This window comes from Saccopteryx leptura, chromosome 4, assembly GCF_036850995.1.
Source record: "Saccopteryx leptura isolate mSacLep1 chromosome 4, mSacLep1_pri_phased_curated, whole genome shotgun sequence".
In the NCBI taxonomy this organism is placed as follows: Eukaryota; Metazoa; Chordata; class Mammalia; order Chiroptera; family Emballonuridae; genus Saccopteryx; species Saccopteryx leptura.
Genome location: NC_089506.1, coordinates 22,183,715 through 22,207,618, shown reverse-complemented (window position 1 = coordinate 22,207,618; position 23,904 = coordinate 22,183,715). Strand labels below are relative to the sequence as shown.

General features: G+C 40.2%; 1 long non-coding RNA gene across 1 annotated transcript in view; it reads left to right on the top strand.

Moving 5' to 3' along the window:
• Positions 1-775: 775 nt before the first annotated feature.
• LOC136404061 (uncharacterized) overlaps positions 776-23,904 on the top strand; it is a 44,339-nt gene continuing 21,210 nt past the window's right edge. The window contains exons 1-2 of the long non-coding RNA XR_010751221.1: positions 776-997; positions 21,127-21,248. This is a non-coding gene — a long non-coding RNA (uncharacterized lncRNA). The remainder of the gene's footprint in view (positions 998-21,126; positions 21,249-23,904) is intronic.

Below are 23,904 nucleotides of genomic sequence, written 5' to 3'. Positions count from 1 at the left end.
TCAAGAATATAGATAAAGCAACCTGCTCATCCTCTGCTTGGGACTGGGGGCTAAGAGTGGGAGTGGGAGTTTCTTCTCCCCCATCTTTTAAGGCTATTTGATCTCATTTCCTCTGGACAGGAGAACCCATTAACATCACCACATAACATTTGATTCATGCGTGGTTGACCCATTACCACAACCAAGCCTAGGTTTTGTTTGGCATGAGTCCAGCTTCAGGTGAATGACAAGCTTATTCCCCAATTTCTTTAATTTCTTCCTTTCTTTCAGAAAGAGTTGCCAAGTTTACTAGCTCTGGTGAATAAAATCTTGAGACCTAAGGGGAACTCTTTTGTTAAGATTTCTAAGAAAGTTTCTCTTTATCTGAAAAAACAAACAAACAAACAAACAAACAAACAGAAGGAAGGGACAGATGATGTTTTGCCATTTTCCCTTGACAGTGACATGATTCCTGGAGATGCAGCAGCCATCTTGTGACCAGGAACCTGGTTGCTTGATGGTATCTCTCAGAGCTTGTCTAGACCTGCCTGCCCAACTCAGGACTTCTTGGAATGGAAAACAAACAAACCTCCACAAACCTTCATTTGCCTACATCATTGTAGTAAAATTTTCTGTTATTTACAGTCAAATACAAACCTTACTAATATATCATGTTTTATTCTCAACTGAAGACATAACTCTGGGGTCTTGGAAATTGGGCTATGAGAATATTACTGGCAGCAGTGACTTTAACATTAATGTTTCAAAGCTACTGTATGTGAAACATTCCTTTTTTTTCCAGCTGCTGGAGATTTGAGTACGTCAAGCATGTTTGGATAAAGTGGGTGCTGCCACTGCCCAAATGTGCCTCAAAAACCAAACAAAGTGTCATATGCCAAGAATGTAAAAACATCAGACCGGACATCTCTAAGGGTATCACTTTCCATATGAATTGCTAGAACTGGGAGAAGAAAACAAATATTTGCTGAATTGAATTGAATTGACTTGAATTGAACAGGTGGGAATACATTTGTGAGTTGAATTGTATACATGTTATATTAGTCAAGTGACTGGAGAGGGTTATAGTGGTGCTTTTAATGGCAATGAACCTACATCAACATTTCTGATCAGTGTCCTTATAAGAAGAGACAACAGAGAATTCTCTCTCTCTGCTTCTGTTACTTATACTTTTGGTGCCATATTGAGGAAATCATTGCCAATAACTTTTTTTTTTTTTTTTCTTTCATTTTTCTGAAGCTGGAAACAGGGAGAGACAGTCAGACAGACTCCCGCATGCGCCCGACCGGGATCCACCTGGCATGCCCACCAGGGGTGATGCTCTGTCCACCAGGGGGCGATGCTCTGCCCATCCTGGGCGTCGCCATGTTGCGACCAGAGCCACTCTAGTGCCTGAGGCAGAGGCCAAGGAGCCATCCCCAGCGCTTGGGCCATCTTTGCTCCAATGGAGCCTTGGCTGCGGGAGGGGAAGAGAGAGACAGAGAGGAAAGCGCGGCGGAGGGGTGGAGAAGCAAATGGGTGCTTCTCCTGTGTGCCCTGGCCAGGAATCGAACCCTGGTCCTCCGCACGCTAGGCCGACGCTCTACCGCTGAGCCAACCAGCCAGGGCGCCAACACCAATAACTTTAACCTTATGTTTCCTTTTAGGAATTTTATAGTTTTAGGTCTTATAAGCCTTTAACCCATTTTGAGTTGATTTTTGGTATGATATCAGGTAAGTGTTCAATTACACTCCTTTGCATGTGGATAGTCAGTTTTCCCAAAGCCATTTGTTGAAGAAACTATCTTTTCCTCATCATATGTGTACCTCGGTCAAAGATAATTTAATCATATATGTCTGGATTTATCTCTGGGCTTTCTATTCTATTCCATTGGTTTATGTCTATCTGTATGTTAGTACCACATTGTTTTGATTGCTATAGCTTTGTAATATGTTTAAAAGTCAGGAAGTATAGGGTTTCCAGCTTTGTCTTTTCTTTTAAAGATTGTTTGGGCTATTTGAGTTTTTTTTATGATTCCATGATTTTAGGACTTAAAAAATTTCTGCAGATATCTTTCCATTTATGGGTGTCTTATTTAATGTTTTTCAGTATTCAGTGTATGTCTATCACCTCTTTGGTTAAGTTAAGCCTTAGTATTTCATTCTTTTTGATGCTATTGTAAATGAGATTTTTTTCTTAATTTACTTTTTGAATTGTTTATTGTTAGCACGTAGAAACGCAACTGATTTTGTACCCTGTAACTTTGCTGACTTTATGGTTCTACCAGCTTTTTGTGGAATCTTTAGGTTTTTTACGTGTAAGGTTATGTCATCTGCAGAAGTACTTTTACTTATTCCTTTTTGATTTAGGTGACTTTTACATCTTTTTCTTGCCTAATTGCTCTTGGAGAACTTATAGCAGTATATTGAATAAAAGTAGTTGAAAGCAGGCATCCATGCCTTGTTTATGATCTTAAGAAAAACCTTTTAGTTCCTTTTCTCTCTTTCTCTCTCTCTCCCTCTTTTTTTTTAACCATTGAATATAATATTAGTTTTGGAGTTTATACATGTGGCCTTTATTATATTGAAGCAATATTTTTTATTCTTGCTTTGTTAAGTGTTTTTATTATGAAAGGGTGTTGAATTTTTCCAAATATCTTCATTGCATTTATTTAGTTGATTATGTAATTTTATTTTGTTTTGTTAATATGGTATCTCTTTGGGTTGGCAAGAAATGTTTTAGGTTGTTACACATAGAGAGCATTTTAATTGGTTTTTTTTTTTTTTGTTTTTTTTTTTGTATTTTTCTGAAGCTGGAAACGGGGAGAGACAGTCAGACAGACTCCCGCATGCATCCGGCACGCCCACCAGGGGCAACGCTCTGCCCACCAGGGGGCGATGCTCTGCCCCTCTGGGGCGTCGCTCTGCCGCGACCAGAGCCACTCCAGCGCCTGGGGCAGAGGCCAAGGAGCCATCCCCAGCGCCCGGGCCATCCCTGCTCCAATGGAGCCCCGGCTGCGGGAGGGGAAGAGAGAGAGACAGAGAGGAAGGGGGTGGGGTGGAGAAGCAAATGGGCGCCTCTCCTATGGGCGATCCCCTGGCCGGGAATCGAACCCTGGACTTCCGCACGCCAGGCCGACACTCTACCGCTGAGCCAACCGGCCAGGGCCCATTTTAATTGTTTTTGAAAGACTTCTGTCAGTGTTATGGTTTTTTCCTTTTGACATTTGATATCAGTCACATTTAGGTTAATTTAAAAGCAAGTTGTGTGTAATTTGATTTGTAGCTGTTAGTTTAGGGTCAATTTTAACATGGAGTGCAGAAACAAACATTTTTGGCATATTTTACCTTTTTATTACCGTAAAGGAAAGAAAGCTGCTGAAACTCACAAAAAGATATGTGAAGTTTATGATGTTGATTGCATAACAGAATACACATGTCAGAATTGGTTTAAAAAATCCTGTTCTGGAGATTTTTCACTCAAAGATGACCAATGTTCTGGTTGACCTACTGAAGCTGATGATGAATGACCAAATCCAAGCCATAATTGAAGAGAATTGTCATATAACTGTTCAAGAGATTGCAGAGAGGTTAACTCAGTGGTTCTCAAAGTATGTGCCAGGGCACACTGGTGCGCCCGAGAAGATTTCCAGGTGTGCCCTATGGTATTCCAGAGAAATATGTGCCTGTTGGGATCCAAAAACCAATAAGAGTTTTTGGAGTTTAGATTTTTGGGGGATAGAGGTGTGGGGAATTGGCGGTAAGCTGACAGGCTGTCCAACCCCCACCTCACTTGCCTGATTAGGTTGCAAAAGGCTGTTAAGCTGTGGTGCTGGATTGTTTACACTACCCCCCCATGTTCCCCGGAAAGACTGGAGGCAAGTTTCTTCTATCCTTTTTTTGGTGTAAAGTTAAGATGATATGTATGGTGGGGGTTTTCTGCACTAAACACAAGTAAGAGTAAAAAGAGAGGAATTCTTCAATGTATTGACGAGGAAATGAGAGTTTGCCTTTCAAATATATGCCCAAACATTGAAGAAATCACCAGGACACATCAAGCTTATGTTTCTCATAAACACAAGAATGAAAAAACTTAACACATTTGTGCCGGGACCTGCTGAATTTACTAAATCTTACTAATAACGTATCTATCTATCTATCTATCTATATAGATAAAAAGATAACTTTTTTGTTGTTTTTTTATTTTTTAATCCTTTTTATGAATTCTAAAGAGCATAACTCAAAAAAATGTAACATAAAAATGTTTTTTAATGTCAGAATAAATTCTGTTGTATTTATTTCATTTAATTACCATAAAAGCACTCTTGGACTTTGTATATATTTTCTTTAATATTTGACTTAATTATTATAACATATTTCTCAGAAATTTGTATGTGGTGTGCCTACAATTATTTGTAGGACTTTAAATGCACCCCAAATTCAAAAAGTTTGAGAACCACTGGGTTAAATGTACCACATACAACAATTGAAAATCACTTAAAATGTCTTGGACTCACTGAGAAGCTCGATATTTGGGTTCTGCAAGAATTGAAAGAGATTCACTTAACATAACGAATCAATATTTGCAATATGCACCACAAACGCAATGAAACCGACCCCTTTTTGAAAAAAATCATCACTGATGATGAAAAATGGGTCATCTACAGTAACATCATTCAAAAACGATCGTGGTTCAAGCGTGATGAACCAGCACAAACCACATCTAAAGCTGAGTTGCATCAAAAAAAGGTCCTGCTGTCAAGTTGGTGGGACTACAAAGGTGTTGTGTATTTTGAGCTGCTTCCAAGAAACCAGACAATCAATTCAGATGTTTACTGTCAACAACTAGTGAAACTGGATGAAGCAATCAAAGAAAAAATGGCCAGAATTGGCAAATCGCCAAGGAATTGTGTCCCACCATGATAATGCAAAGCCTCACATATTTTTAGTAACTCGTGGGAAATTGTTGGAGCTTGGTTGGGAAGTGATGTCACATGCCCCATACAACCTTGACCAGGCACCATCTGATTACCTTTTATTTCAAAGTTTGCAAAACTCTTTGAATGGTAAAACTTTCACAAATGATGATGACCTTAAATTGCACTTGGTCCAGTTTTATGCTAATAAGGACAAAAATTTCTGTGAGCGCGGTTGAAACTGCAAGAAAGATGGCAAAAGGTCATTGAACAAAATGGAAAATATATAATTGATTAAAGTTTAGTCTTTGTATTAAAAAAAATGAGTTTTATTTCACACTACATTGACTGGCATACATTGAACCATCCTTGGATCCGACAGATAAAGCTCACTGGTCATGGTATAATCCATAAATTATGCTCTATATTAGATTTGCTAGTATTTTGTTGAGGAGATTTTGCATCTAATTCATCAGAGATATTGGCTTGTAATTTCCTTTTCTTATAGTGTGTTTGTCTGGGTTTGGTATCAGAGTAATGCAGGCCTCTTAAATTGAGTTTGGAAGTGTTTCTTCTTCAATTTTTTGGACAGTTTGAGAAGGATTGACATTAATTTTTCTTTAAATGTTTGGAAGAATCTTCCAGTGACATTATCAAGGCCCTCATGTTTCTTTTTTTGGGAGGATTGTGATTACTGATTCCATCTTCTTACTCATTATGAATCTATTTCAAGCTTTCTACTTTTCATCACTCAGTATCAGTAGGTTGTATGTTCTAGGAATTTACCCATTTCTTTTTTTTTTTTCTGAAGCTGGAAACAGGGAGAGACAGTCATACAGACTCCCGCATGCGCCCCACCAGGATCCACCCGGCATGCCCACCAGGGGCGAAGCTCTGCCCACCAGGGGGCGATGCTCTGCCCCTCCGGGGCGTCGCTCTGCCGCGACCAGAGCCACTCTAGCGCCTGGGGCAGAGGCCAAGGAGCCATCCCCAGTGCCCGGGCCATCTTTGCTCCAATGGTGCCTTGGCTGTGGGAGGGGAAGAGAGACAGAGAGGAAGGAGGGAGGGGTGGAGAAGCAAATGGGCACTTCTCCTATGTGCCCTGGCCAGGAATCAAACCCGGGTCCCCTGCACGCCAGGCCGACGCTCTACCACTGAGCCAACCGGCCAGGATGGAATTTACCCATTTCTTTTATGTTATCCAACTTGTTGAAATGCAGGAGCCTCTTAAGTATTTTCTGGGTTTCTTAAAAGAGAATTGATCCATATATAGCTGTTGAATGAGTGTCTCTGTGGGCAAAGGAAGGTTTGGCTTCCTGTTACACTATTTTGCTTACTATGTGTATATTGTTAAATTTTAAAATAACAACATTAAAAAGTAGATTCTAAAAAACATTCTAGAAGCCACTCATAAAAAGAAACTAGATTAATTTTAACAGTATATTTTTAAACCCAGTATATCCAAAATATTATTATTTCAACATGTAATCAATAGAAAATTATTAATAAGATATTTTACATTCTTTATTTTGTACTTTTTTGAAAGTCTAATTTATACTTTGATCACATCTCAATTTAGACTAACCACAATTCAGGTGTTCAATAGTCTCAGTGGCTTGTAATAACTGTATTGGACAGCATAGAACAATACATAGAAATTACTTCTAACAAATAAAAAAGAAGATAACCATAATAATAATAATTTGGGGCTATTCATAGAAGACAAAATCTAAATGACCATTGACACATAGGTGTTTTACTTCATGGATAGAGAAATACAAATTAGAACAATAAAATACTATTTTTAATTTATAAGCTTATTAAGGAGTTGAAGAAGGAAAAACTATTATGAAACATTTATATAGTATTTTTTGTGTAGCTGCCTTTTTTAAACAAAATGAAACATTCTTTTCCTTTTCTGCCTGATAATGAGTTAATTTGCATTTATATCTTTATTTTAAAGTAATAAGATGCTTATGTTAGTTTATTTCTTGTGCTCACAGATAAGCCTCTGATTTAATCATTTGATAAATCAAATTTCACTAGAACCTAGTTTTTGAAAACAAAAATATGGTTTAAATTTTTGTATATAAAGTGTTATTTTGGTATAGATTTTTATTATAATCCAAAGATTTATGTACATTTCTGAGATATTCATATTTTATTATTCTGACAAATTGATTTAAAATTCTCTTCAAATGAATTTTCTTCTTCAATGAATTTTCCACTAATTTTTAATTATAGTGAATGATCAATCTGTAAGCATTTACCTGCAGGAACCAATCTTGGAAGGATTTTTTTGTAAGAAATCCTTTTAAATGCTATTGTAATCTGGTTAAAAGTTCAGGTGTCTGTGTAGTAAGTATTTTTACACAGGGGTTCATCTACAATGGGCAGAACGAACGTTTCAAGCCACCAGCTTTAAGATCTGTCCATACATTCACCTGCGGTGAGTCTTTGTCAAGCAGGGCCATTGATGAACAAGAATTTCTTTCTCTGGTTAAATAAAAGGATGAGGGAAATTGCCCCTAGAGTAAAGACAAAAAGAAAAAAGAGAAAGGTAACGTTTTATCCCCTGTGTATTGTCGTCATTGGACAAGAGACCAGGACACAACAGCCAGGCCAAAGAATGGATGTCACTGAAACAAGAAACTGGGCCAGAAGGAATTGTGGAAATCTGATGCTTCTGAGTATAACTTAAAAGGGCTCCACCAGACACACGCACCTTAAAATGATGTTCTAATTGTTCTTTTTCTTTGACAAATCACAAAGAAAAAGAGGGTAAAAGCCCAGTGGGAAGAGTCCGCTGCTGAGCCTGTTAGAAGAAGAAAGAGCATGGATATATGTTAATTTTGCTTCATTATCTCACACTCTACAAACTGGCAATTAGGTAAACACCCTGCCCAGAGAATCCAGGGAGTTTTAATCAGCAACAGCAGTATGTCTGGTGTGGCCATATTATCTAAAAGTCTCTGTGAACAAGGGTAGGAGAAAGAAACAAAAGCCTATATGATTTCCATCGATTCTCCAAGGTTATAATAGCTCGCCAGTAGATTGGGGAAGATAACAAGCTATGCTCTCCTCAACTGGAGACATTCAGCTTGCAGAGCACCAGCACATGAAAGAGAAACTGAAATGCGTACTGTGATTATTTCTGGGGAAGAAAACAAGCTTTGAGCTGTACCCACATCAATATCCGTAGCATAGGAAGCCTTTGCACAAGCTATTAAGCTATTGTTCTCTCTCTCTCAAACATGCGCTCGCGCGCACACACACACACACACACACACACACACACACACACACACACACGTGCACGCTTCAGCACCAAAAACACCCCAAGGACCCCAATCACGATTGTTCCATGCACAGTGATCCTGACCTGCCACTCATGAAATGCAAATATTGGCTGTGAGAGAGAGCCAGGGAATGAGAATTCCATTTACAGCAAGAGGCAGAGTCCTTTTTCTCTGAGAACCTCGGGAGACTGAATGAGCAGTCAGTATTTTTCCCTTCTGTTTGTCTGTTTGTTTGTTTGTTTTCCAGATGGGACTGCTCAGACCACAGGTCTGGCTTAACCAGCTGGCTTTGGAGCTAATTCTGTGTTTGACTGAAAAGCATGCTAGGCATGCCAACATTTCTTCATTGTGTTTCGGGCAGTACATACATGTGACCACCACTCCTCAGCTGAGACAACCACTTCATCCCCAAAGGTTAAAAGTCACTTCAGGCAGTTTCAGTAGCTCCTGCTCGACAATGCACCTTGGTGCTCTGTTCTTGCAATTTCCTCTCACCAGCAAACTCACTGGCCTGAGGAAGACAGATGGTGTTAGCCCCCGCCTCTGCCAGCTCTAGCTAAGACTATTCACTTGACTCCACTCATGAGTCAGTCTCAATGGTGGTAGCAGAGTCCCTTGCAGAGAGGGCAGCTCATTTGTGGGGTCCAGAATTAGAACTGCTGCTATAAACACTCACTGTCCAGAATCCGTGGTGTGACCCAGGGGCACCTGCGTACTTGTTGGGCTGAGGATGTTTCTTGATCACTGAGATACACAACCATCAGAATCATTTATGTCATTTTTTATAATGCAGATGCCTGGATCTTATTCCAAGTTTATTGCATAAAGACAGGCCTAAAAAAACCCTGTATTTTCATACAAAATGGTTTATAAGAAGAAGTATAATGCAATGATTAAACACATAAGCTCTATTTTTGTGATCTTGGGGAAAATCACTTAACCTTATTGTTAAATGGTGATATAAACTTAATACCTACTTTATAGAGAGGATTAAATGAGTAAACTCATTTAAAGTGCCTAAAACAGTGTCAGGCACATAATAAGACTTAATACATGCTGGTTATTACTAACATTGTGTAACAAACACCCCTGATTATCATGTTTGAGATTTATAAGTCCAGTGTGTTCATCTTGGATTCTAAACCTACTTTTTGCTTATCCCTGCTGAGTCCTCCTGAGTCCGAGCTCTGTTGCTGTTCCTCCAACCTGTCTTCCTCAACATAGACCTTCTTGCCTGTCTTATAAGTCTCTCTAGTCCTTCTTTGGGGTGCCTGGAACAGGTACCGTATTGATTCCCCCATGTATAAGACGCACTGTTTCTTGAAAAGTTTGAGGTGCGTCTTATACAATGGTTGTAGAATTTTTACTTGCATTTCCCGCTTTTTTGCACTTGTTTCTGTGCTCATTGTTGAAGATGCTGATTTGTCATCAGACACAGATGAGGACAAGCTAATGGATGGGAGTTTTTATAGTGATGAGGAATTGTATGAATTTGATGATGAATAAAACTTGAGTTCAATAACTTTATGTAATACATTTTTTCCCCAAATTTTAGACCTCCAAATTAAGGTGCGTCTTATACATGGGGAAATACGGTATTTTTTTTTATCAAGTTACTGCTTGTCCTTCATTCAAAGTGGGTTGGCCTGCGGAAGAATCCGCGGTGTGACCCAGGGGCACCTGCGTACTTGTTGGGCTGAGGATGTTTCTTGATCACTGAGCTACACAGCCATCAGAATCATTTGGATGAGCCATCAGAATCATCCACTGGGAACAAGGATGTTGTAATTGGTTTACGGAATAGCCACTCTCCAAATAGGGAGAAAAGAATGATCTGTAATTGAGTTCAACTCTAAAACTGAAAGTCCTTAATCACTCAATACAATTTAGATAACTGTTCAAGCCTAGACAAAGCTACTAGGTTATTTTGGACACAGTACATTAGAAAAGGGGCCCTTTCCTTAGGGACTTGTCCTCTGGTGATCAACTGTGCCAGTCTTCTTGGACTGTCTTGGTTCTTGCATTGAAAGTCCCAGGTTTCAGGAAACCCCACAGTTCAGGGGCAAGCAGGATGGTCAGTCCCCCTGTGCCCTACAGTTACTGGGTTGAGTCTCCAGTAGACTAGGTATGTCCAATTAGATTCTTAGTTACAAAGCAGGGGCTTAACTGGAGCTTGGACTCAGCTGTACTAACCTTCAGAGGAATGAAGCTCAGACCTAGAGAGCTCCCTCTCCCCGTTGTGTTGGTTTAGGACACTCAGGTCTGAAAAGTGTCCTCGCACTTCCTATCTGCCAAGCCGATGTGGAACAGACACTTACTGACTGCCTCATATTTTCTGTACCTTAATAGGAAATCAGAGGATTTCTACAATATATGGTGCTTCCTATAAGGCACTCAGAACTCATATCTTCCTTCCAGGTCTGTCACGTTTCTTATGTGAACAATAACGAGAGCTATAAATAGCCATTCTTCCCTGGGTCTGAAGCTTTATATGCTAATTGCAGTTCAGCTGGAAACCAGCAGAAGAGCTTTCTTCCCTATTTTCCCCAAAGTAGAGATTCGGGAGGGAGAAGATGAGGATCTAGATTTTATGGGGCTGTAGGAATTGCAAATGTTGCCAAGTTAGTTAATCAACATCTAAAGACAGCATCAAGCCTCATCCTGTACCTGCAGTCAATGCCTCTAACCCCAGTAGGCGTGAGTAATAGTATGGAAATGAAGGAAATTACCTGAAGGAAACGGCCTGAAATGGGACTGTTAGAAGATGAGGGTAGGGCTTACTTAATTAAAGTTCAGTTTAATTATTGCTGTAACTTAGGGTAATGGCATGCCATGCAATAATATGGGAGTATGAGAGGTTTGGGCTTTGTTGGATAACAATTAATTTCAAATAGTTTGTGGGGGAAGGCATGATTAAATACAGGAACAGGCTGATAAATGAATCATTAGGGAAGCACATTTTAAACTAATGGAAATGAGTCTAAAAAGAATGGGGAAATATCATTATAATTATCATTGTGTGGTCTTATTATGCAGAAGAGGGAGCATGGTCTCTGGGTCAGAATAAGAGCCAAAAGGCTGAGAACGTCAGGGAACCCCTGACGTTCCCAGATACAGTGCAGGAAGTGGTAAGCCCGTTTCAGCAGCAGGGCTGCTCATAAAAACCTGAGCCTCCTGCATCCTTGGGTTTGCATCATACTTGAAGCCACCACAAAGTCCCTGTGGCCTCCAGGAAGCCATGGAGTCTGCAAAATCCACCTAGTCCTGCCCTCTCCCCCGCATCATTCCCGGCACGGGCGGCCTCTTCTTCACAAGTCCAGTTTCCTTTTCTTCGTTTGTCAACTCGGAAGAAAATCTCTGCCATCTTACCAATCTCAGGATAAAACAATAAGATAACATGAAAGCATCTGTGAGAGAAGAGATTTATTTAGTCAAGAGAAAGCTGAGAATAAGAATATAAAATATGGTCTTTCATGTGAGGGAATTGTCCACAGTGAATAAGAAAAAGAAGGAATGGGAAGAGCTCTCAGTTTATGCAGAGCTTTATAGATATTGTACAATATACCGTATTTCCCCATGTATAAGATACTCCCATGTATAAGACACACCTTAATTTGGAGGTCCAAAATTTGAAAAACAAAATGTATTACATAAAGTTATTGAACTCAAGTTTTATTCATCATAAAATTCAACTCCTCATCAAGCATGAAAAAGCGGGAAATGCGAGTTAAAAATATCTACAACCACTGTATGAGACGCACCCAGTTTTTAGACTCCAAATTTTTTGACAAAGGGTTCGTGTTACACATGGGGGAATACGGTAAATGTTATATACCTGCATGAATAAATCTATAACTTTAATTAAATTTTTATTTTTATTATATATAAAAATATATAAAACTTTAAGTAAGCCTTGCCCTCCTCTTATAAGTTACCTAAAATCATGAGTTTGTAACGATACCTTCAATTCCATTCGAAGCCCAGAACATTCTTCCTTGCCTTTTTCCATTCTGCATTTCCGTATCTCCTTCCGCAGTGAAAATCCAGGTTCTCCAAAATCTGATTGCTTATATTCTTTTTCTCAATCTTACAATATACATAAATAGTTAAAGAACTTCTATTTATACGTAACTAAAGAAAACAAAAACAGGAATATCTCTAACTTCAACCTTTGTTAGTTTCCCCCATTCCCCAGACTGAGGACATACTGTGGTAAGTTACCAAAGAATTGAAAAATTAATATTGATGTTTTAAAGTCAGGTTTCCTGTCCTCTCCTTTCTGTAGGGAGTGAAAGTAAAGGGATGTGGGAGTTTCCTGGCTTGCAGAGACATACTGTGTAGGAAACCCCTTTTTACCAGGGGTTTACCTTTAAAAGGGCATTTTATAATTTAGGCTAGGCATACAGAGAGATTTTGTAAATATGATTTTTATACTTGTGTGTAATTTGCACCAACTCAGGATAGACAACAGTATTGTATTGTAAAGAGATTTTGTGCTAGGGAGACTTAGTTTTCCCCTCCCTCCACCTCTGAGAGAAACGGGGTAAACACCTAGCCAGGTGTGGGGAGGGGAAGGAGATAAGGGAAGCCACTTTCTCTTTCTTTCCTCTTTGATGGGCCATTCACATGCTTATTCCCTGGCGCCATGTGGGCTTCCCGCCCCATCCTGAAAGCGTATAGTTAATGCATACATCTCTAGACAAAGGAATAGTAAGTAAACTGAAAAATTTGGAAATATCTTTTAATATGAAAAGCAACATTTTTTGCTATTGTATTACCTTATAAGTTTTGATATATAGGAATATTTTTTGTAAATCCTATAGACGAATGTTATAAGCTTGCTAATGAATTGTGTCATCACTGCCCTTCCCCCTTTTCCCACCAACTTGTGTGTGATCAAAGGTATATAACCTGCCTCGGGGCTGTGCGCGGGGCACATGATTTGGGTCAGCTATGCCCCATGTTAACCATATACGGCCGGCATATTAAATTTTCTCCTCTTAATAAAATTCCTTAAAAATTCATTTGGACTTGGTGTCTCTACATAAACCTGGCGAAATGGTACTTTACAACAATATAACCAAAGTAGTGTGTTCAAACATGCCCTCATTAATTCATATTCTGTCCCTACAGTGTGGTTCTGTTCTTCATTTGTAATAGTTTGGGGATTATTTATTCTTATTTGCATGAAGTTTTAGATTTTCCCCCTACCTTGTTGATTTAACTTTTTAAAAATTGTTGACATGCCTTCAAAAGTCACACCTGTACTGAAAAATCTGCTTGTTCGTGTTTTGTTCCTCCTGTTAGCCTTTCTACTCCTCAGCACAGTCTGCAGTTCTCTGGTTTCTCCTTGTGTCTTACATGAAAAGGCATGGTACTTTATAAACTCTCTTACAGTTTGCTCTTTTCATTTAACAGTATATCCTGGAAATTACTTCATGTAAGGTTATATAGATTGTCCCTATGTTTTCCCATTGTGTGCATGTTCTGTAGTATTCACCAATCTTCTATGCTTGGGCATTTAGGTATTGCCAATAATTTGCCATTACAAACAACAACTAACCTTATGCTTGCATAGCTCTGTATTGTAAGCATATCTTTAGGTGGGTCTGCAGACCAAAAATGAGCTGTTTGTTTGGAGACTTTATAAGATCCTGGGCACAGGCAGTGCCACCCTGGGACCCAGCATGGATTATAAAGTACAGACCTGGGAAGAAGGGTGTCACATGTTTCCACGCTACAAAGTAATGGTTCTAGGGATAAAGAGGTGACTCGAGGGAACTTCATGCCATTTGTCACCTTGAGGTGCCAGAGAGCAGCTCTCAGAGACAGCACTCTAGACAGCAGAAGTCTCATGCGTTGCTGCAATACCAAATGCAGTGGCGGTGGCGAAGGCCAGGCTATTGTGAAAGTGACCTGTGGGCGGCCAACATTTAATGAGTCCGAAGGAGAGGACTGTGAGCACAGACAACATCCCCCTGGAGGACTCCAGACCTAGGGGCTGTGTTTAATGAGAACATAACCTAATCCATACTGTCTGATGGGCTTAGGAAAGCTCAGGTTATAAACAAATAATGACTTACGGTTTTGCATAGAAGACAGGAGTAAAACATAAAAAAATCACATGCTCATTAGAATGATGATGTGATTAAGTGCTTTTGTAGATATGTTAAAGCATTGACTAGGTAGCTCAGAGTAGGGACAGACTTCTCATTTCCTGTTTATTACCATGGAAACAATCATTTGAGTGGGCATTGAATATGGAGTGTTCATTTTGAAAGATTAAAGTCCAGGAGAGAAATGTGTTCGATCAGAGAGCAAACTTTTGGCTGTCCCCATGTGGATACTTCAAAGGGGCATTTACCTTGGCGATTTCACCACAGCCCAAGGTCTGGCCCTGAGTTTTTCAGGTTCAAAAACTGAGAAAATTGGATTTTTCAGCACACTGACATAAGTAAGATCAGTCGATCGGGCCCTCAGTCATACTGACCAAGTTCACAAGACAGATGTATAAACCGAAATGCCACTTTATTAATTTACAATGACAAGTAAAATCGGCCATGAGATCAGACAGGCATTCTGTTTCAGGCACCTTCTCTCCCTGTGGTGAAATCTGTGTGGGAAGTCAACTTATTATCAGAAGACAGCCAGGCAAGCCTTGGATCAGAGCGAGAAGAGGGAGCTGATTGGAATGTTAAACAAAGTCGGATGCTCCACCCTCCACCGAAGGATTTACCTAGAGAATCCCCGAATTCTGGGGACAGATCACCTGCTCCATGACAGACCTGGGCATTCACAGCTCCTTCTTCGTCTTGAACACTGCTTTGTCCCTCACTGACCATACCTGTGTGCTGACATGTTTCTTCTCCTGCTGTGTCTATTCCATTGACTCGGTTACAGCCCAGGTAGCCCTCTTTTTTGCCCTTGCCTTTGCCTTCACCCCTGCCTACCAAGTGAGGCTGAGAAACAGTCGTCCCAAAGCGGCCCTAACCTAGGCTTGGCAGTGCCTGTTGTGTTCTGCTGAGGTTAGGAAGCCTCATAGAATCGTGACTGATCGTGTGTAAACCAAACAATTCCTCCAGGCTTTGTCTTTCAAGCTTCAGGCAAGGTTTAGTGGGGTGGAGAAAGCTAATGATTTGTTAATGATGGGTGATCAATGCCTTTATCTCAGTACAGAGACTGCCTCTTCTCTGCAAATGGTTTACTGCCTCCAAACCCAGAGCAAGCTGCCATTGGGGACTGAGCTGATGGCAGAGGGCTGCGGCAGTCCCAGAGTTACAGGTATGCTCTGCCTTGGCATCCACACATGGTGCTTGAAATGCTCAGAGTGTTAGCTGGCACCTTTATGAAAGTAAAGGAATAGTCTAAAGGTAGCAGCTCTGGTTTGGTTTGTGGGGAAAGAGACATCACAGCATCCGTGGCTCTGAGTGCTGGCCTTCCATCGAATGTGTCTGACTCCCACTCCCATTCCTTCCGTGGGTGCCTCTCTTATAAACAGAATGATCTGTGTGAGCCTTCACTTGACTTAGATCAACAGATGACAGTTATTGAGAGCTTGTCATTTGCCAGACTCTGCTCTGAGCCCTTTCAATATAAATTTATTTAATCTTCACCATAATCTTGTGGAGTTTTCATGTTATAGATGAAGAAATGAGACTGAAAAGTTAAGCATCTTGCCCAAGGTCACTAGCTAGTAAGTGGCAGAACCAGAATCCAAACCTGTCAGATTCCTGAGCCTGTCCGGTTACCTGCAATGTTAAATGGAGCTAAAATGTTTCTTTAAATGTCTTCAATTCTCCCTAGAGAATTGTTTAAATTTCAGCTGATCATTTGAGCTCTCATGGCTGAGAAACAGTCAGTGAGTTTCTAAGTTTCTGAGTATCTGAGTTTCTAAGAATCTGCTTAAATATTGGATTAGTTTGAAAACAAATATTTGAGTCTAGCGGTTATACATCCTTACATGTTATTTATTTCTCTGGAACTAAGTGTGTGTGTGTGTGTGTGTGTGTGTGTGTGTGTGTGTGTGTGTGGAATGTGACAGAGACAGATAGAGGGACAGATAGGGACAGACAGATAGGAAGGGAGAGAGATGAGAAGCATCAACTCTTCGTTGTGGCTCCTTAGTTGTTCATTGATTGCTTTCTCATATGTGCCTTGACTGTAGGGGCTATAGTAGAGCAATTGACCCTTTGCTCAAATCAGTGACCTTGGGTTCAAGCCAGTGACCTTGGACTTCAAGCCAGCGACCTTTGGGCTCAAGTCAACAGCCATGGGGTTATGTCTATGATCTCACACTCAAGCCAGCGACCCTGTGCTCAAGCCAGACCTGTGCTCAAGCTAGATGAGCCTGTGCTCAGGCAGATGACCTCGGGGTTTTGAACCTGGGTCTTCTGCATCCCAGTCCAATGCTCTATGCACTGTGCCACTGCTTGGTCAGGCTGGAACTGAGTTTGTTAAAAATGAGGGAGTTAGCTTACCAAATTTCTAAGTCCCCTTCCAACTTAGGCTTTCTGAGTTTACTACCATGACCACTATTACTACTTAGTGTTTTTAGAGATTTTTAACAATTTACATAAATTATTTTATTTTTCTATTAAATGAGCATTGGGTCAAGAAGTAATACTTATTTACCTTTATGCTTCTAGAAATAGCCATTACAGTGTTGGACATAGTAGATACTGCTTACATATTTATTAACTTGGACGGATTTTTCATAATCACCTTGCAAGATGGGCAGGCAACATTATCTTCATTACACAAATGAAAATACTGATGCTTAGAGAGTTTAATAAATGACCTAAAACCATAAAGTTCACTTCTGTGTCCTTGTTGTTTTCACCTATCCTTCCATGGTGGTGCAAATGTGCCAGTCCTCCTATAGTAGCAAATTCTGAAATAATAAACAACTGTGCAGAGTGCATTTCCTAGGCAGCTGTCTGCCAGAGGAATAATGTGATTGTGCCTGATTTAATGTAACTTTTCTAGCTCATTTAAGAGAACAAATTGTTCTAAGGTGGATTCTGTAGAGCTATTGATCAACTGAATATTGTGAGTACATGTCATTTTCAAATTGAGTAATTGATAGTGAAAGATGAACATATAATTTCTTTTTGTTGACTGAATTAGAAATCCTCAGTGTTGAACAATGACTCATGCAAGATCACCCAGGAATTTGATGCAATGAAAAGTGACTCATACTTCAACATTGTAGAATGTGACCACATTTTTGTTAAGGGGTAAAGCAGTCCAAATTTCTGCCAACCACAAATCTAATGGAGATGAAAACAGTTAATCAAGAATTGGATTTATACTTTGATTAACTAGGGTTTTATATATGACCATGAATAACTTTCAGCACCAAACAATTTCTAAAGAGATATTCTTGTGCATGGGGAAAAAAGAGTGCTAATGATCAAGATCATTCTAAAGTTTTATTCCTTGAGGCTCTGTTCTCTGGGAGCTATTTTAATTTCAAGCTTCAGATTTTCCAAACTTCAAAAGGGATGTTGGTCTCCGAGAGGATGAGCCACAGGAAAATTGAGCTCCACAAATTCATGAACTCTAATTATCAGTATGAAACTCTCCCTTGGAGATGCTTGGGTAGAGTCAGGACTAGGAATCATGGGACAAGAGGAAAGGGCTGAAGGAGATAAAGTGAGAAAGTCACTTTGGCCAGAAAGCATACTGTGAAGCTTGAACTCCTGTGGCCCATTACAATGAAAAGACTCGAGGCTTATATCTGGCTATTAGGGGCACATAGACTTGCTTTTCTTCCTCGTGAAATAGATAGGCTCCTCTATAGCTGCTGTTCTTTTGCAGAAGTGCTTTTGAGGGTGACATAAATATATAGACATATTTATAAAGGGAGTTTGTTTATTCCATTCATTCACTGATGTTGTTACATCTAGTAGGTCATGAGCAAGTTAAGGGTGGGAATATTATTTTTTCATCTCTAAGCTCCTTTTTCTCCTCCTCATTCCTGCTATCTGCAAAGACGTTCACATTGCTTCTTGAATGAATCTCTAGTGGGAAGCCAACTAATTTTTTAAATTAAAAAATAGTCTTCTATGAATTATATAAAGTTCACGTGACCAAGATCTGCTGAAGGGTAATATACTTAGGTATTTTATAGCTTTTATTGCTATTGCAAGTGGATTTTCCCTTCACATTGTATGTTTTAATTAGCTATTTTTAATGGGAAGGAGACTTATTGCATTGATTAGGTATTGCCACAAAAATGCTGCTTAACCAACTACCTTAAAACACAGTGGATTACAACAACAACCACTTTCTCATGGCCTGTGGATAAGAAGTGGGCTGCTCACATGGGCCAGACTCAGCCCAGGGACTCTGCTTTGATCCGAGGGTCCATCTGGCTGAGACATCTCCACACCTGGAGTGAAGGACAGAAGTGACCTGGAGTAGCTCTTTTCCTGGTCATGACAGAAGTACAAGGGGCCAAGCAGAAAAACTACATACTTTTTAAAGCCTGTTGTGGGTTAATTTGTGAGCCCCAAATGTTATGCTGAAGTCCTAATCTACACCCACCCTTTACTTGTGAATGTGATCTTATTTGAGAATAGGGTCTTTGCACATGTTATCAAGTAAGATGACTTCATACCAGATTAGGGTGGGCCTAATCCAATGACTAGAGTTCTCATAAAACAAGAGAAATCTGGACACAGACGCACAGGGAAAAGGCCATATGAGGCTGGAGGCAGAGCTCGGAGTTATGCCGATACAACCAAGGGACTCCAAGGATTGCCAGTTACCCCCAGAAACTCAGAGAAAAACACTAAACACATTTTCCCTTTGAGCTACAATAAGGAATCAATGCTGCCCACACCTTGAATTTGGGCTTCTGGTCTCCAAAACAGTGAGAGAACAAGTTTCTGTTACTTTAAGCCAAAAATTCATAGTAATTTGTTACAACGGCTCCAGGAACCTTATACAAGGCCCAAGCCTGTCACTTCAGCCCACGTTTCATGAGCCAAAACAGGTCACATGGTCAACCACGGAGTCAAGGGGTAGAAAGAACATGCTATATATCATCGTGAGGCCATCCAAGTATGTGCATATAGGAATGGTGGGAAATTGGGGATAATAACTTAATCTACCACAAGTAAGACTTGGAATATCTAAGATAACTTTGTATTCTTTTTTTTCTTTTTTTTTTTTTTTGTTTTTTTTTTTTCATTTTTCTGACGCTGGAAACAGGGTGAGACAGTCAGACAGACTCCCACATGCGCCCGACCGGGATCCACCTGGCATGCCCACCATGGGGCAACGCTCTGCCCACCAGGGGGCGATGCTCTGCCCATCCTGGGTGTCGCCATGTTGCGACCAGAGCCACTCTAGCACCTAAGGCAGAGGCCACAGAGCCATCCCCAGCGCCCGAGCCATCTTTGCTCCAATGGAGCCTTGGCTGCAGGAGGGGAAGAGAGAGACAGAGAGGAAAGCGCGGCGGAGGGGTGGAGAAGCAAATGGGCGCTTCTCCTGTGTGCCCTGGCTGGGAATCGAACCCGGGTCCTCCGCACGCTAGGCCGACGCTCTACCGCTGAGCCAACCGGCCAGGGCCATAACTTTGTATTCTGAAGCAGCTTTAGGCAGGGCAGTAGAATGTAATGGTTAAGGACATTTTACAGAAATGTTTAATAGCCTAATAATTAAGGCCTTGAGTTAAGAAAGATTTGGGTGTGACACTTCCTTTTGTGTGATCTCAGGCAAATTACTTAACCACTAAGCATCATGTTCCTTTATTTGTTAAAATGAAAACAATAATAGTGCCTGTCTCACAGGACACTCATTCATATTTCATGAGTTGATGTGTATGAAATGCGTACTTCAGTTGTCGATACAAAGCACTGTTACCTGTTACATTTCTCATTGCTATAATAAAACTCCATAGAGGACTTGGAAATACAGGTAGTATTTTTCTATTGAGACTTTAAAAGGTGAGAAGATTAGCTATGCAAAAGCTGGGAGATTTTAAGTTTGGATTTATGAAGCCTTGTTTAATGATCCTTTGGTAGGTGTGGGTTGCATCTCCTGGTGAAAGAGAAGTCCTGCTTGCCTGGAGAGCAGCCAGTTAGTCTAAGGAGACTTTAGACTGAATATAACAGAGAACGAGATCAAGCTCCCAAATGCAGAGGAAGGAGGATTTGTCAGGAAATCCATGTGGGAAAACACTGCAGGATGGGAGGAGGCAAGGCTGAAGCAGTATTTGGAGCATCAGACACATATATGTCAACAAGCAGAGCCTTGGAATGAAGTGGCCATAACATAAAAATATAATCTCGGGAGTTGATTGCCTCAATCTACAAGATGAAACTCAGAATTCTAGTATGGAGATGGGACAAAGGGGCTTTTTTGTTTTTTTTTGTTTGTTTTTCCAAAAGGAGCCAGTGAGAAAGAGATGTGGTGTGTCCTTATAGATCGAGGAATGTTTAACTGTTGGGAGCCACAGGCTCGTGGAGGACTTGTGGAGAAAGGTCCAAGAGCAGACTCAAGAAGGTATTATCATTGGAGCTTTCGTTACATCACATGATTAGATTAAAAAGGAAAAGGGTACCGGGTCACTTGTAGCAAGAGCCAGATACACCGTAATACAGTTATTAGTGGGAATGTGTGGAGGAATGGGGATGACCTTGAGCTACCAGGACATGGAGGATCCTCATTAGTCTGAAAGCAGCAGAGAAGGTTTTGACCTTCCTTACAAGGAGCTGAAACAAAATGAGAACTGTTAATATAATTAGAACTTTAGTTTTACAGACAACGAGAAATTCGTTGGGGGGGAAGTACGTAGTATTAATAAACAAGAGCTAAAAGCACTGAGCTCTTACAGTGGACACTTATCTAAATCATTACATACTTGATCACTCTTAATTCCTTCAGTGACCTTATGAGGTTGGTACCTTTAAATCTTCATTTTACAGGTGAGAAAATTGGGGCAAAAGAAGTTAAGTCAATTGCTGTGTGTCACACAGGAAGCGCAGGACTAACTTCAGAGCGCATGCTCTTAACCATGGCTCCATCCAGCTCCCACTGCTTAGGGAGGGTAAGTCACCGCTGTCTTTATGAGGAAGGGAAAGTTTTGGGAGAAAGTGATCCCAAGGGTCTAGTAGATGTGTTCGAAGCCAACCACTTGGTGCTAAAGAGCCAGAAAATCTGGGTTCAGGTGGCCCAAAAAGGGGGATTAGGAAATGGGCCAAAACAGGCAGAAGCAATGAATGTTTTTACCAATTTGCAAGGAAAGTAACACCTTTGTTCAGCAATGAGAATTGTCCTCTTGTTATGTGTACTTATTTTTTCATTTTCTGAAAATATCATACAGTTTTGAATCTTTAAATCTTTGAACAGGCTGATCTACTTCTTGGAAGACCATTTCATCTCTCCTCTCCCTGGCCAACTTCTGTTTTGCTGCAAAGCTCAGCTGCAAGGGCATCCCCTCCTCTACAGCCTCTCTCATCTCCCTGGAGAGCTGTGAGCTCTTTGGAGGAGAGACCATGTCTTCCTAACCTTGTCTGGGCACTCTAACGCTAACATGGACCAGGTACAAGGTAGGTATAAATGCATATTGAATGGATATGCACATCAATATAAATCCACATGTTAGTCACCATAAAATGGTCAAAGTGAAATAAGCAGCACACTGGGCTATTTGTCTAGTATTTTGGAAGCAAGTTATTGCTTATTCTAATTGAAAAGCAGAAGTTAAAGATGCATGCAACCCATTTTCTTTTGAAGGAAAATTTGTCTTGCTCTTTTATGCAAGTGGGTAATATATGCTCATAAAACAATTCGTTCTGAAAATGGCAAACGTTTCAGGGAAATTTCAATGGAATAAGTTCTTTGTAATTTCATTACCTAACCCTCTGTAAAAATGACTGAAAAGACAAAAGATATAGATGAAGGGAATGACTCCAAATATTATAGAGGGAAACAGAATAGCTGAGCAGGAATTTTTCACCAAGGAAGATTTATGCAAATCTCAAGAGTGCCTTAAAAGTTAATCTTTTAAAAAATCCCTTTAGTCTGAGCAGATTATGCTTATAAAAATCTTTTTTTGAGTAAATCCATGGAAAAAATTTATTACATAATTTCAAGGAAAATAGCATATATTTGTAATAGCAATTTAAGATTTATTGCTTTAGGAAAACTGCCAAAAAAGTGTTTATCATTGACATATCCTGCTTACGTATTTTTTAGGTTATTTATGAATGTCCTTATTTTAGCTAAAATATGTAACTACAATGAATCATTTAAATGTATTTTTCAAGCAAAATACTGTATCGGGAAAGAAAACTGTTCTCATTGGAGGATGAACCAATTAAATGTTGGATTGTCAGAGTTCATAGACTAAAAAATGATGAGCCCCAAACATATTTTGCTCAGGTAGAGGTAGAATAAAAGCAATGACAACAAATAAATTCTCATTAATTATTGATTTGTACCCTTGCTCTAAGCCACCACCATTTAGAAACCACACACGGCCTCCTCAGGAGTGCGGCGGTTCTGTGCTGGTGTCTCTCCTCTCTGTAAGGTTGTTTTACTTAGACCTCGAGACTAAAACAGACTAGATCAACAAGTTTCAGCCCTGAAAGGAGTTTTCAAGTATTACAAGAGCTACCACTTACTGAGTGCTGACCACATTCCGGTCACTGTGGAAAGCCCTTCACATGCACTCTCTCACTTAATTCTCACAGCAGTCTTATGAGGTATGCACCATTAGCTCCAGCCTACAGATAAGGAAACCGAAGCATAGAGAAGTAAGTAAATGCTGCAAGTCTTAGAGCTGGAATCAAGATGCACATGAGACTTGGGGTCCCCCTTGAATGTCAACACTGCACTGTTATCTTCTACTATGCATTTATCATACAAAAATCTCCCAGGTGATCTAGCCCATGTTTGAGTACTTTCATAATATTGCGAGCCCTATCAGATTACAGGTTGTTTTTTTGTTTGTCTGTGTTTTTTTTTTGTTTGTTTTGTTTTGTTTTTAATGAGAGAGACAGAGAGAGGGAAAGATAGGGACAGACAGACAGGAAGGGAGAGAGATGAGACGTATCAATTCTTTGTTGTGGCGTCTTAGCTGTTTCATTGATTGCTTTCTCATATGTGCCTTGAACCAGGGGCTACCGCTGAGCCAGCGACCCCTTGCTCAAGCCAGAGACCTTAGGCTTCAAGCCAGTGATCTTTAGGCTCAAGCTAGTGACCATGGGGTCATGTCTATGATCCCACGCTCAAGTCAGTGACCCTGTGCTCAAGCTTGTGAGCCCGCATTCAAGTCGGCGAGCTTGGGCTTTCAAACCTGGGTCCTCTGTGTCCTAGGCTGATGCTCTAACCACTGCACTATTGCATGGTCAGGCAGGTAGTTTGTATTTTTTCTTACAATTACACACATCTCTATGCACACGGCCTTGACAGCTATTCATGTTTGCTCAATGAACAAATTCCCTTATGTGCATATCAAAATTTCAAGTGTAGAGGACTTGAAATAATCCATATAATTATATAATTCTTCTGCTCCATTAAAAAAACCCTACAACTTTTAACAGATTGAAAAACATAGTTTAAATGGATTGAATGAATTCACAAACATCCCAAAACAAACAGCTGGTGGCTTACACCAGGTCACCTGTCTCCCAGGTCATTGCTTGATTCCAAAAGATGTCTGCCTACTCTTTCCCTGTTTTTTTTTTTCTGTCTGTCTC